This window comes from Aotus nancymaae, unplaced genomic scaffold, assembly GCF_030222135.1.
Source record: "Aotus nancymaae isolate 86718 unplaced genomic scaffold, 86718_ANA_hifiasm-v0.15.2.pri h1tg000031l, whole genome shotgun sequence".
In the NCBI taxonomy this organism is placed as follows: domain Eukaryota; kingdom Metazoa; phylum Chordata; class Mammalia; order Primates; family Aotidae; genus Aotus; species Aotus nancymaae.
The window spans coordinates 2,327,755-2,340,082 of record NW_026988444.1 but is presented as its reverse complement, the minus strand read 5'-3'; the positions used below and the strand labels follow the sequence as shown (position 1 = coordinate 2,340,082).

Sequence of the window (12,328 nt, the reverse complement as noted above, 5' to 3'; positions counted from 1 at the left end):
AAAGCTGAGTCTGCCTCAAAGTGGCCCCATAGCCTGAGCCCTGTAGTGAGGGACTGTGGGCAGAGCATGATGGAGCAGTTTTCAAGTGTGCCCAGGTTCCCAGCTATGATGCCCAGTGGGGGACAGGGCGTTTTGCCTACCTCGGTATGGAGCGCAGCTGGCTGCAGCAGGGACAGGTGCTCAACACCCTGGGTCCTCAGCAGTCAGCCCTGAATGTTCTCCCGGAGGGCATTGGCAGCCATGGTGGAGGGGTGCAGCCCTCCTTTGCTCTGTGACCAGCAGGTGGTAACAAAGAGAGCTCTAGGAAAGGTGCCCAGAGATGCCCCCTCCAAAGGGGGCCTTGGCGGGGCAGTTTGGCTGCTGCTTTACGTGGGACGAGTTAGAAGCTAGTAGAACTTGAGTATCTATAGTAAGGTGCTCATGTGAGGGAAATTCAAGATAAAAAGGCACATTTTCAACCACTTTGAGCCTCAGTATCCTCACCTGTACAATGGGAAAAATAATGGTTCCCAAAGAGTTATTATGAGAATGAATTAAACACAATCAGCCCAAGTGCCTAGCTGTACCTGGTGCATGGAGCCACCTCGTTCCCATTCCTTTCTCCATTTCCCCATCTTGTTCTCTGACTGTGCTTTCCATCTGATGTTCCCATCTGGGATGACACCCTGACTCTGCCTGTTTGCTTCAGGCCTTAGCAGAGCTTATCACTGTACTCCACGAGGTTGTCCAACGTGGAGCTATGCCGGCATCCACAGTGGCCTTCGCTGAGACGCCTGCACTGCCCTGAGTGCAGGATGGGTCCTAATGTGGAGGGATGTGGAGTTTCCCGGTGGCTGGGGCGGCACTTTCTCCAGGTGTTTGTGGTGGAAGTTGACTGTGATTGGAGACTAGGGTGGCACGCTACTGGGAAGGTTCCTGTTCTGGGGATGGGCCAGATCCACTCCGTTATGCCAAAAAATCCCAGCAAGTTGCCAAAGGGGGGTGTAGGAGTGGGGAGAGAGAGGTTTTGAGCAAAATGGGCATATGGAAGGGCAGTGTGGGTGGGCACTGTGTAGGGAATGGTCTCCCGGGGGTGGCCCCAGAGAGACCGTGTGGGAGGCACAGCAACCCTAATGAGACACCTGGGCCCTGGGCTCAGGCCAGCAACTTAATGTTCAGTCGTAATTTGAGAAAGTGGTATGAGCTTACTGGGGCAGGCCTGAGATGGGTCTGAGCCCTGGAGTGGGAACGGTCTGGTAGGGTGGGAAGGAGTGGAGCAAGCGTGGGATGCTGGCGAGGAGAGGCCAGCCCAAGTCTGATAACCAGGTTGCAGCAAGCTCCAGACCCTGACAGTGTATTCTCAGGAAAATGAAAAGGGCAGACCACAAGGTGGTGCTCACCACAAAAGAATTCCAGGACCAGTTTAAACCCGTGGAGTGGCAGCTTTTTATTCACCCCAGATTTACAAAAACAGCAATACAGACAAAGACATTTGAGGCTGTCCTGGACATTCTTTCCCATTTCTTCTTTTATGGTATTTCTAGTTTGTTTCAGGCAATCTCGTCCTGCATTACTGGGAAGTCTGGTTCAAAACAGTTAGTGTCTTCACAGTGACTGCAAACACTAATAAACACACAGACCCACACACACACACACCCCCACACGCATGCACATACACACAAATGCCCTGTGATAGGTGACTTCCTAGGTAGATACTCCCACCCCAGGGTACTGAGAGGGGTAAACAGAGTTGGGCAGGGTGTCCTTCAGGATGTGATCCTATGATTTTGTCCTAGTCCTGATATTCTCAGGATAGGGAGGATTTCAGTTTTATGTAAAAATTATTCTATTTCTATAGCACGTAGTTTTGCTTTTTTGTACCACACCATCCTCCATTGTCTCTCACTTTCCCCACACACTATTACATGCATCATTAACTCTCAAGGTCCTGCCAAGACAAGCAGCTCCCCTTCAGGTGCTGAGAGCGACGTGGGGCTCACCCTGCCCAGCGCACTGCTGTGAGCACATGAGGTGAAGCCCGGGGTGGGAGCAGAGCTGTGCTGGGAAGGAGCCCAGGCCTTGTGAATTTTGCATACAAGAGTGTTTTGTATACCTGTGGAAACTCACATGAACAGCAAATTATCATAGTTTTTCCCCCCCTTATGTCTCTTGGTGTGTTGTATGTGTGTGAATGTGTATAAATAAAGTATTAATTTCTGTGCAATCTGAGATATCCTCACTGAATCCTGCCCGCCTCTCCTGGCCAGGCCGCATCAAGTGACCCCTGCCCGGCATCCTCCCTGCTCCACCCCGCATTGTGAGACCACCTTCCATGAGCTCCATCTCCAGGACGGCCCCATCTGGGCATCACAGTTCCAACCAGAATGTGTGTTTGGTCCCTGGGGCTTCTGGATAACTTGGAGCTTTGTAAGAATTCCAAAAGGATTTGTTCTGAAGAACTAAATCCAAGTTTTATAAGTGACACACGGTCTGCTCCCTTCAACACGCACACGAAACACACATGCATGAAACGGCAAAGGAGAACAGCCTCAGCATGACCTGAGAGTCTGCCAATCCCTTCCTCACCAGAGCAGGGCTCAAAACCATATTCCTTACATCCTTGGATTCTGGGGTGCAGCCCTCAGGGACACCTTGGGAGTAAGGCCAGAATGTGGCAGGCAGGGCAGGCCCAGAGCTTCTCCCCTGACTCCACCTGGCACATGGCTCATAGCTGGTGGGGCTGGCCAAGGGTTGCTTTCCCGGTATGGTTTGCTCATTTTCTTTTGCTGCTCTTGTTCCCAGTCTTACCTGCACTCTTTGCTCTGTCCCTGCTCCTCAAGGGTTTCAAGATCAAGATGCTTATTGCAGAGAACTGTCTTCCTTTCAAAAATGGCTTACAGTTCAGCCTCCAAATTCACGATTTCAGCTACACTGCCACATCATTCAACATTTAAAAACAAACATAGTTCACATTATTATAATTTTCCCAGTATAAAGTGCAACTACCTGCAGAACAGCTTGACAAAATCTACAGGGAAAAGATTTCTGTTTTTAGGAGGAAATGGAAAATGCTTGCCTCATGACTCCTATAGACGCTCCACCACTGAGCTGGGCTTGGCTTTATGTGGGCTCATGGATTCCACTTAAAATGTTAACCCTTGGCAGAAATTAAAATTTCAGATGGAGTTAGTTTCCTATGGCTGTCGCTTCACATGTCATCTGGAGGAAGCCCCCTGTGCGGTCGCTCTACCCTTCCACAGATGAAGGTGAAAATAACGCAGGAGGGAAACTGAGACAGTGGCCTTTCCAGGCAGAAGCTGGGAAGAAGGGACGCCCAAGAGGAGCAAATGGACCCGGGTACCAGGCAATGGCCTCAGTGTGAAACGCACAGGACCTCCGTTTGTTTCCCAGCACAGAGACTGCCTACACAAAGTTTTGTTCTTATTTGTGTTTTTAACTTTTCCCTGGCCCCCTGACGGAGACACCTGTGCCTGTGCTCCAGGGGAACTCGGCAGCGCCCACAGTCCGTTGCTTGGATGCTTCTGTGAGTTGAGCAGAACGACTTTCTTCATTTCTATCAACTACCTCTCTTTGCTCTCAGCCCGCTCACTTCTCAATCTTCTACGCCTCAGCCAGGATGCACCTTCATAGAAACAAGAAGGAGGGACTGCTGAGGACCCCGGGAATGTGGCCTCAGGAGTCACCATGCAGGTGAAGAAGGGAGGCACCCTCACATTCCAGCAGCCTGGGAACCGGGATGTGTCCCATGCATTGACGGCTCCCAGTGCCCTGAAGCCGAGACAGCGGAAAAGGTGAGGCAAGACACCTCCTGCAGAACAGCCATCCACAGGGGAGATCTGGCGAGGAGTGGGAATCAGGTAGCTTTACCCAAGGTCCCCTAAGATGCAGTGCAAAGAAATGATCAAATAGGCAAGAATTTCATCAGGAAAATGCCTGAGAGAGAAATGGGGTGGAAGCTGGGTGTGACTGGAATAGCTAGGTGTGAGCCACCACTCCCAGCCTACACATTTTTATACAACCAGATCTTGTGAACATTCCATCACTATACAGAACCTAGGGGGATGGTTCTAAACCATTCATGAGAACTCGGCCTCCATGAGCCAGTCACCTCCCACTGGGCCCCCCACAACACTGCGGATTACAATTCAACATGAGATTTGGGTGGGGACAGAGAGGCAACCCTATCCACAACCATCTGGAATGTCATATGCAATGGGAGAAGGAAATCATGAAAGATAATATAAAAGAAATTCTTTTTAGCAATGAAATCTGCTGACATCAAGATAAATACATATATACAAGCATGTATATATACACACATATATATTTTAATATGAAGTCAGCTTCAAATCCAAACAATAGAGAGATGGATTTATACATATCTGAAAATGAGCATTATACTTCTATTAAATAGGTCGTATTGAAAAATACCCGAAGGCATAGAATAATAACCTGAAATGAAAATAACAGGTGAAAAACAGTAAATACAAAGTAAATTGACGTGTTTCACAAAACTTCTTACCAGTGGTTCTCTCTGTGTGATGGGATTACAGATGATTTTTGTGTTTTACTCTTAAAGAAGTAATGTATGTTGTTTTGTACCTCTAAGATGTTTTAGGAGCACCATCGCGTGGTCTGTGCCTCTAAGATGTTTTAGGAGCACCATCGCGTGGTCTGTGCCTCTAAGATGTTTTAGGAGCACCATCGCGTGGTCTGTGCCTCTAAGATGTTTTAGGAGCACCATCGCGTGGTCTGTGCCTCTAAGATGTTTTAAGAGCACCATCGCGTGGTCTGTGCCTCTAAGATGTTTTAAGAGCACCATCGCATGGTCTGGCTTTCCTACCACGTCACATTGCCTGCCTTTCATCCGTGGGGTTGCGCCGGTCAGCGCTGCTGGAGGCATGGAGAGTCTGTGCTCCCTCCCTACGTGCTGCTGCCACTGCTGTGATGAAGTTTATGAGGGACTCCCCCAACCACTGGAGACTGGGGTCTTATTGCCTCTCTGCTCCTCCTGTAGGCAGAACTTTGAGCACCCCTAGAACTGATACCTCCCAGGGATGGGATTGAGAGTGGCAGGAGGCAGAGTATGCCGGCTTACCTGAGCTCACAGCCCTTGCCGCCCCCTCTGGGTAGGGACTGAGCTGGGCTTCGTGTTATCCACCTCGGGGTCAACCAGTGCTGCCCCTGTAGTGGTCTGCAGCAATCTCCTCCTGCTTGCCAGATCTCCAATAGCCCCGTCCCTCTGCAGGCTGCCCAGCCCCTAGAAAACAAGCTGGGCAGGTTCTCTCAGGTTGTACTCCAGGCTGAGAACAGATGCATGTGGCCTCCCCATTGCCAGCACTGTTAATTAAGCCATGTCCAAGGACCCACACACACCACAACACCTAGGCACGAAGCAGACCCATTGGATTGCATCTCCAATGAATACATTCCCGTCCTGTCACATGACTCCATGAGGTTCTATAAACAAATACCCTAATCTGTTAACTACTCTTTTGGGGTATAATGTAATCTCCCTGCCAGTGATCTGGATTTTTAAAAAATTGATTATTTAATCTCTAGGGCTTTTGGCCCCTTTCTTTTCTGACCACAGGGGGAGAAGTCTGGCAGAAGCAAGCCTTGGCTGACCACGTGCGCCTCATTCCGTGCCATTCCAGCAGTTGCTATGCTCCCAGCTCATATAATAAGAACCAGTTTTCCCGCTTCATGATTTTGCAGCTTAATGGGATGGACATGGTATGGCTTAATTAGCGGCCCAGTCTCATTCTGACAGTCTTTTGTGAGCATTACATACTCCAGCCCCTATCATTATTACTGGAAAAGTGAAAGTGGACGTTGGCAATGGGTTGGCCTCCACAAAAAGCTGTGAGAATCAAACTGTATAAACCAAGATGGGAAAATACCTAGCCAAGTTTATTCTAAAGCATTACCTAATATTGTTGGACAGCTGTCTTTTGGCTAAGACTGGGGGAAACGTCAATTAAGTTCCTATTTTAGAGGTCAGAGTTATAGATTATTAATGAAAGCACTGAGCTGTACTTACTATATCCATCACCAGAAAGAGAGTAATTTCGCTTCTAGACAGGCGCAAGGTGCAGACACACACAGAGGCTGGAAGACGGTGCACTATTGAGATCTGTGCCTCATCCAGGCCACCACAGGCAGCCGGAACCAGGCCACCGCCTGCATGTCCCTTCTGTCCTGTCCTCCTCCTCCTTCTCACTGGTTCCCACGTTCCTTCCAGAGTTTCCCATACATGGATCACTCCCAGCTACCTTCCACTGGGGCCGGAGGTTCTCATGGAGCACGAAGAAGGAGACCATTGGTCCCTGGGACCATGAGGGGAATGATCTAGAAGTCAAGCAAATGTTCTGGCCCTTCGGGATCTTCAAGGTGAGTCACCTGGGGTGGACCAAGCATTTCATAATGATGATGTTACATTCTGCTTGCACAGTCTCCCTTTCTTGACTCTGTGTTACTGAAGATCCTCTTCCTACCAGCGATGAGGGAGTGAAGGGAACGAAAGGTTGGCTGAGAAGGCAAGTCCATTCGTCCACCTCATATCCCCACTGTGATTGCACGCACCGCCCTCATCTCTAGCCTCACTTTTTCTCAGCCGACTTGTACCCGACTGTTCTAGGGAGATTACAGGGGAAGAAGGCTGAGGTAGAGAGCAGGGACTCTATATGGTTAAGCTTATAGAGATACAGAGCGTACGAAGATATGGGAATGCAGAGAAGTTCCGTCTTACAGAAGTATAATGTAAGCAGCATAGTAACTTTAACTGTTCTAGTAGCTGCATTAAAAACAGAAAATATAAAACAGGCCAAATTAATTTAAATACTATAACTTATTTAGCCCAATATTTCCAAAATGTTAATATTTTGTCATATAAGCAATTACATGATGAACTTGTTAATGAGATCTTTTATAGTTTTCATACCAAGTCTTTAAAATCTAGTGTGCATTTTCTACTTACTGTACATCTCAAGGCAGATACTAAATTTTCATCAGAACTACTTCATCTGTATTTAAATTTCATAAGATTTGCAGTTAAAAACTTAGATTCACACACCCAAGTGTTTCCAAAGATACTTCAAAGTTTTCCAGTAACTGAATCAAGTATCGTTTTTAATTTACAATTAACTAAAGTAAAATAAAAATTAAAAATTTAGTTTCTCAGTTGCACTAGTCACACTTTAAATACTCAATAGCCAGGAATGGCTAGTGGCTACCACATGGAGCATGTGGATTCAGAAGCTAAGTGTATTTTGTTTCCAAGCATTGTACAGTAACAGCAGCAGCACTTGAATGTGATAGGAAGGCTCCCAACAAATAGGAAGTCTCAGGAAGGCACCTCGCGGAAGCGTCAGCCCGTGGAGTTGTTTCCCCAAGAGTTAGAAAGAAGTATCCAGGTCTGGGAGTTTCAGTTCCTAAAGTTCTTTGTCCTGGAATTGCTACCTGAAATTTCATGACAACCTCAGCATGCGGCTTTTCCCACTCACTGCCCCTTCAGCTCCTAACTCACTTTACTGAAGACCTGTCTCCCTTTAGATTGCATGACCTCTGAGGGCAGCAACCATTTTTAACCTCTGAGGCTGTGGGTAACTTGCCCATGTTGCTTTTGGGTCATTAAAGTTCTAGCAAAATTTGAATTTTTATATGAAAATTGGGGTAGGCAAGAAGGCTTTCTGCCAGAGCAGATAAAACTCTTGGAGTTAACCATGCCTGCTCTTGTTCACTGCACATGTATGTGTTTGTAACTGAAAACCAAGACATACTAGAAGTACCTCTTTCATGCAGAAATAGTTCACTCCTGAATACTGATACAACAGTTTTCTCCTCAGTCCTGCATCAGTTACTGCCAAAACAAATCGGTCCTCAATAACTGTTGTAAGTGTATTCAAGGCCCCTTTGCTTTAAGGTATTGGTTTTTGATGGTAGAGAGAGGGTTGAGAATTGAGGTACCACAACTGCTCCCTAGTGAAAGGTATACCATCTGCTCAGGTTGGGCAGATAGTGTGAGTCATTTCCAAGTTACGTTTTCTGCTTCCTCTGTGTGTGTGTGTGTTTGTGAGTGTGTGCGTGTTTAAGGAGGGTATGATATGCCCAAAGAAAGCTCCACCTGCCAGCAGACCCATTGATAATCCAATACCCCAAAGTTAGCAACTATCTCCACACAATCTTCTCCTCCGAGAGCAGATGACAGCGCTTGTCACTGATCCAAACTCCTAAGAATCTTTTGGGATCCAGAGGGTGATTTTTTTTCTCCAATTCTTTCCTGTTTTATGTGCCAATTCCCACCACAGCACAATAAGGTGATGAGAAACCCCAATAAAAACTTGTGCTTTTTCATCCTTTGGAAATCATGCCTTATATTTTAAATTCTGAGGCCAAGCATAATTTTGCCTTTAATTGGTTTCAGACTTCAATCAGTGACATGACTCATTATCAGGAATTCTTGAGTGCAAACCCGCAATCCCATCCCCCAGCCCCAGGCTCCCTTTTCCAGCATCTGTGGGAATCCTTTTGTCCTTGATCTTTCTTGTAAGGTATTTTGAAGACTTTGATCTATTAACTTCTTAACCATCTCCTTCCCCTAATTTTCATTTTTCTTTTCCTGCAATGAACCTTTAGTCTTTTGCAAAATTCCCTTTCCTTCAGGGTGTAACCCTCTGGGCCAGGGAGAGCTCTGGGGCCCCTATTTGCATTTATTATATGTGCCAGTTATCTCCCTGTTTGCTCTCAGATTTTTAAATAAACACACAGGGTACTCAAGTCAATCTGAATTTCAGATAAACAACGAATAGGTTTTTGTACAACTGAGTACCAAATATCACGTGAGGCATAGTTATGCGAAAAGTTTTTCATTGTTTATCTGATATTCAAATTTAACTGGACATTTGTGTTTGATCTGACAACCTCACTCTTCAGATTGCTCCCTGCCCTTCCCTACTTTGCTCGCCATCACAGGAGATGCCCCTTCTCAGCTCCCTTGCCCTTCAGATCCTGGATGAATTTGGTTGAGATTGGTGGGCCAGAGGCCAGGAAGAGCCAGGCTGCATTTTCTCCCTGTTCTTGTGTGGAGTCCCCAGCCACAGCTGAGTGTTTCCGTGGCTCTGGCCCTGCCTGGATTTTCCTGTTTCTGTTGCAGTTTCCACTGGGTGGCCTGGATCCCTGTGTGCCACCAGGCTGCTCCTCCCTATGCCCTCCCAGGACTGAGATGGTGGCAGCAGCTGCCCACTGTGCTAGTCTTCCCATTGTCTGCCATCCCCTGTTGAGAGACTCCACTTGCCCAGTACCTGTTTAAGCAATTTCCTGTATTGGATTTCATCTGTTTGAAATATCTAGGGCAGCTGCTGTTTCCCTGACTAGCCCTTGATTGAGAAGGGCTTTGCTATTTATTTCTCCAGTTCTCAGAGTCCCCTCATCCTTCTTCCTTCAGACTGTCAAACACTGTCTTTGCCTATTTCCTCTCTCATTTTCTTCTCAACTGCCTTTGCCTGTAAAGACGGATCCGTCATAGGCCATACGCAAAGAAACTGTTATCAGTATTAAAGTACCAAAAGTTCCTTCTTTACAAATATCTAAGATGCAAGCCTGTGAACAACGACGCCATCCCTCACTTGCACTCCAGTATTGTCATCTGAAAAGTGTAGTCTCAGTTCTTGAGGAGAAAGGAAGGGTTGGAAGGGGAGCGAATCCACCTGGCTCTGTTTTCACCATGGAGTGTGCATCTGATCGGCTTGTGTGGATGAGAAGAGCTGCACCGTCCTACTGCAGAGTGATGAGTGGGGCTAACGTTCAGTCTTGGCCTTCTGTTCCTTCTCAGAGAGGGGCATCCATATATCTGGTCCTCATCCATGACTATAAAATAAAACTGCATTTTCAGTTAATAATGAGATGATAATGTCGTGACAGATTCCCTAACAGTGTAATTGCCAAAAAAAAAAAAAAACCTCCTCAAATTACTTCCAAGTAAATTGATGAGTGTTGGAGGGAGCTGCCCAGTATGCTGAGGAATGGGGCTCGTGTTCATCTGGTGCATTTCCTGGTCATGCCATTCTACTGCCTCTGCCTCAGTGACTCTCCCGAGGACCTGGCTCCACAGGGCCCAGCTGGGATCTGCTTTGGGTGCACAGCTTCTCCATAGCCTGCTTTGACTGTGGAATGCACTTTCCCTTAATTCTCCAAAGCATAGCAAAGATCACCCTGTAGCTTTGAAATTGTATGGAAATTTGTGCATCAATGGAAGGGAAAAATATCACAAGAAATGCATGTGTTACCTTCAGAGCCAGCCGGCTGAAGTCTTCCTCTCCCTGTTCCACATGGCAGGAGCCTGTGGACTCCATTGGTGGATTTGTAAAACATCTGTTTTGAAAATCTGTTTTGCCAGACTGGCAAGGCTCCCACAAATAAATTATGCAATTCCTTACTTTTTATCTGTAGATTGGCCTCTTCCTGTCACATGCAACACTGGGACCACTCACTCTCATCAAGGGAAACATGACACTTCTCACAGGGGTGTAGACTAGCCCCACACGATAATCATGCAATAGCCCTACCATCAATACATCCGTGGGGTAGTCATGAATTAATATTAAATAATATTACAGAATGGACAGCAAGGAAATTCAATTCCTTCTTATTTCACCCAGAGAGTAGAGCCTACAAATCCTCCTGAGTCTTTGAGGCTCTCTATTCATGTTATCGTTGAACAAGAAAAATGTACACATGTACACACACACACACACGCACATACACCACTCATTTCCCTGAAAGCACAAGAATGAGCAATAATAGCTATGCACAGGTTAGTCTCAATGAGTATTTATCAAAACAGATTTTTCTATTTCACAGATGCAAATTTAGAACTCTGCCTACATTTTAAAAATCATCTCCAGTAACCACCCACAACAATTTACCTCCTCAGAATTATATTATTAGATATTTCCTTCCTAGCAGAGGGTTTTCTTTTTCCCGAGGAAGACACCTCTGTGAGCTGTTTAGTTATGCAAATGTGAGCAAGGATGGTGAGCAGGGCGTTGAGCCCAAAAGGCAAATTCAAATATCTATTCTCGACAGTGGAAGCTGCTAATAACCTAAATAACAGATATTTTAAATTAAGAAATAATTGGAAGACATAAAACTATATAGTTAGTATTCTTTTAGCGAACCATCAGCTCTAAGTAATGCTAATATATTAACATTTTTACATGTTTGCTTGATATTTTTATTTTAAATAAGACATTATAGATAAAGTTCAAGCCCCTTTTTAATATCACCGGGTCCTGTCCTCCAATTTTGTCTTTCCCGATGCATCGGCACCCTTACATTGGCTTAGGTGTTTTTCATGCATATGTTCATGCTTCTATATATACAACTGGTATACAGGATACCTTTGCATGTTTTGAAATTATGTAAATGGTTTCAGACAGAATACACTTTTCTTCAAATTGGATTATTTTTACTCAATATTTAATATCAAGATCTATGTTACTGTGTATAATCCTAATTATTAATCTAGTTCATTTATGAAAGCTGCAATATTCTATCAAATAAACTTGCTTTTCCAGAAAAAATGAAGTGATGGGGATTTTATTTACTTTCCTCGTTGAAACAATCAAAACACAGACAAAATATGTGAAATGATGTTTTCAAGACACTGGACATCAAGCAATGAAGGACAGTGAACCCTCTGAGATAGCAAACGAACAATAATGAAGCCTTCCAGTACCCAGCCTGTCTTCCTTGGTAGTGTTTCCAGGCTACCGTTCAGCGAAGCAGGAACCCAGGTAGAGCTCAGTGGAGTCTCTGAGTTGAGGAGACAGAGCTGAGAGTATAGACAAATCCTAGAGGCAGGAGTTCTCAGGACAGAATGCCAGCAAGGAGAGTGCTGCACAGAGAGAAAGATCAGGAGGCATGCAGAGGGTGCAGAGGGTCACCACTGAGGGTTCTGCTGAGTACTCATGATCACATGAAAACTTCCGAGTCTGGGGAAAGAACCACCCCAAAAGACTGGAAGTGACTGGAGCTAACCACGGCCCGAGAGCAGTGCCTGTTTCCACTAGCCAGACTGGAGAACCTCATGATGCACAGGACATTTGGTTTAAATACACAGAGAGCCTTGCCTTAATCAGTGGAGAATAATTAGAAATAGACTCAGCATTGCTATGGTCCCACCTAGAAAATCTTAAAAGTCAGACTCAAAAGGATTAATCTATTTCCGAGTAACTTAATTGCATCCCAGAATAAAGCTCAATAATATTGAAAGGACTACAGCAACTTTCAATACCCAACACCAGGCATTCAGGGAAGCAGAAGAATT

The 12,328-nt window shown here is 45.7% G+C and overlaps 1 long non-coding RNA gene across 2 annotated transcripts in view; it reads left to right on the top strand.

The window, feature by feature from the left end:
* LOC105704778 (uncharacterized) overlaps positions 1-12,328 on the top strand; it is an 85,095-nt gene that overhangs the window by 26,461 nt on the left and 46,306 nt on the right. The window contains exons 3-4 of one of the 2 annotated variants that reach the window (XR_010344987.1): positions 2,820-3,791; positions 6,245-6,393. This is a non-coding gene — a long non-coding RNA (uncharacterized LOC105704778). Of the gene's footprint in view, positions 1-2,819; positions 3,792-6,244; positions 11,570-12,328 lie in introns of those variants that run through there. The other variant, XR_010344986.1, reaches the window with a different exon arrangement.